The 2,941-nt window shown below is 29.0% G+C and overlaps 1 long non-coding RNA gene across 1 annotated transcript; it reads left to right on the top strand.

The window, feature by feature from the left end:
- The first annotated feature begins 699 nt into the window (after nucleotides 1-699).
- Nucleotides 700-1,836, top strand: LOC148923272 (uncharacterized). The gene is made up of 3 exons (XR_016132356.1): nucleotides 700-1,057; nucleotides 1,228-1,398; nucleotides 1,482-1,836. It is a non-coding gene; the product is annotated as an uncharacterized LOC148923272 (long non-coding RNA).
- The last annotated feature ends 1,105 nt before the right edge of the window (nucleotides 1,837-2,941 follow it).

Here is a 2,941-nt window from a genome sequence, read left to right on the forward strand (position 1 = left end):
ATTCAAGGAACTTTAGAAAATAATGTTGTGAACGAAGTGAAAATGGATAAAATAAAACATCATAAAATAAGATAGATAGAGACTAATATATAAGAATATTTTTTAAATATAAAGGATTAGTAAGATTAAAGTATTAATAATAGTAAAATGTCGTTTTTATTAAAAAAATTGATTCGGTGATAGTGAAATGATCCAAAATTACTAATGCAACCCACTTTTATCGAGGAAATATAATTTTCAATTAAACAAATACGTTAATGAAAATGATTAATATTTAATACTGATACATAAGACTAGAAAAATCCAGTGCCTAATTAGAAATACATCTATTCCAGCTTTTTCTAGAAAATGACTTAGACATGAATTTTTTTATTATTATGCAACTATATTCGTATGATCAATTATGTGTAATTTAAACTATTAATTAATCATATATGCCAAAATTTCATCGGGAACATAAGATCTCATTTTTTATACTGCTTGCATTCACTTCCGTCGTAATCCGAAATTCAACATCAAATTAATATTCAGGATTTAATGCACATGCAGGTATGCCAAGCAAATATGTATATATACATTTAAAAAAAGTGAACTCCGTCAAAAGTTTGACACTTAAACCTTTTCATTTGTGACGCTGTCCCTCAGAAAAAATTAACATCTTTGAAAGTCTCTAACCTTAAACGTAATCACGTATTATATTTTTTTAGTTAATTTTCGGACCAAAATATCCAAATGCCTTCAAAAGCATTTCAGACATATTACACTCAACATACAAACCCACTCTGCCATCATCTGCAGAACTTGCAGGCCTTACCCAATCAAATCAAAGTTGATATTTCCCAGGCTGTGCTTTACCTCTATTTTAAGGGTTTGAAATTTTAAATTCATTTCTCTTCTCTCACTTCAATTCAACACCCCTGTATACCATCCTCTCATTTTCTTTCGTTTAATCAGTGTTCTCCCTACCTACCGTCGTATACGCATTCAGTCATCCTATAGCTGAGTTTGACATAGCAATTTGGGTAACTTGCACTCTGTCCGCACTATGATCTGTAAGGTGAATTTTCGTCAATTTTGCATCTGAATTTGGGTGGATTTTGCAGCTGAATGTGGTTGTATTCAAATTAGGGCTTATGCATGTTAAGGCGTGTCGTGCAATTTTATGGGGATTTCATTTCACAAATTATGACGTATAAGTTTTTAATATGTGTTGGGTTTAAATTTCAGGTGCGTGTTGCGATGTCTTCTTCTAGTTCTCAATCGTACGAGTCAAGTTTTAATTGGAATTGGTCTCGTCCAAAGATTGTGAACTGCAACCATGATCTTGAGGCCGAGCTAGTGATATCTAGGACTACTGCGAATCCTGGTTGGCGTTACTATCGCTGTCAAATATGGAAGGTATGGTATGGTATGGTACAATCACAAAGAAAATGTTCCTTTACAGATACGACATCCCATTGATTTTTGAATGAATTATGCAGGAAGATGATTGCAAATTCTTTCGCTGGGTTGATGTGGGTCTTTCCCCAAGTCAAGACACTTACTTTCAAAAAAATCAAGCTCGAACGAGATAACTTTGAAGAACAACTCCGATGCAACAAAATTATGGAGGGTGTTCTTGGAGAAAAATTGCGTTTGAAAACTGACGAGTTTGAAGAGCTGAAGTTAAAATTGAGCTTGAAATCTGAGGAGTGCGTAAGTCTTAAGTTACAAATTGGTAAAGCAACCAAAGTGTCCCGAAATATGAAGATTGCAATATTGTTGTTATGTGTTTTAATTATTCTCCTTATGTAATGTTAAATCTCTCGTAAACATTATCCTTTAATCATTACCATGATTACGAGTACCGGAGTGTTAGAGTTGTTTTATTTGATCAATATGGAAATTGTTTTTTTTTTGTTGAATAATGATTTTTGCAAAATCACTAATGAAATACCGCACCTTTAATAAAAGAGTGAACTACAAAAATAGTCCCTGGATTATGGGTTTATCTCGCCCATAGTCCCTGGAGTTTAAAAATATCGCCAGTAGTCCCTGGACTAAGGGTTTATCTCGAAATTGGTCCTTTTGGCTTTTTTTGGTACGAAAATGCCCTTTTGAGGGGTTTTGGGGGGTTTGGGCAATTTGGTCTTTTTACACTTTTAACATTTTAAATATGATATTATTTCAGTTAAGTACTAAATTTGATATTATTTCAAAATTATCATTCTTCTTCCCTTTTGTCATCCTTCACTTTGTTTCTTTATTTCAATATTAGATTTAATTTTACAAAATTTTAAATTTTAATTTTTAAATATCAATAAAAAAATTTTAATTACAAAAATTATTAAATAAAAAAAATTAGTAGTCAATCAATATTTGAAAGTGTAAAATATTTAATCAATATGACAACGACTTAGTTTTAATCAATATTTAATAGCTTTAATCATAAATATATCATATAACACGATTTATTCTGAAATAAATATGCATCTAATGTAAGACTAATATAAGTTTTGTTTATTAATTTGAAAACAATCAAAATTTACTAGTTATTTTCAACAAAAATACTCCTATATAAAATTTTTAGTAGGATCAAATTTTTAGTCAACTTCATAATATTCAATCACAAGCAATTATAACAACCGAACGAAGGCTAAATAGAATAGCTCTTATTTTTCCATCATGATTAATATTATTTGTGTGTACTTCAATTCAGCTGAATATTATATTAAATAAAAAAAATTAATAATTTTAATCAATATTTATAGTGTCCATGAATTAATAGTTTAATTAAAATTTTTATTGATATTTAAAAATTAAAAATTAAAATTTAATTTTATAAAATTAAATATAATATTGAAATAAAAAAACAAAGTGAAGGATGACAAAATGGAAGAAGAATGATAATTTTGAAATAATATCAAATTTAGCACATAACTGAAATAATATCAGATTTAAA

This window comes from Salvia hispanica, chromosome 6, assembly GCF_029641045.1.
Source record: "Salvia hispanica isolate PSC_SH4W2 chromosome 6, Shi_PSC_v1, whole genome shotgun sequence".
Classification (NCBI taxonomy): domain Eukaryota; kingdom Viridiplantae; phylum Streptophyta; class Magnoliopsida; order Lamiales; family Lamiaceae; genus Salvia; species Salvia hispanica.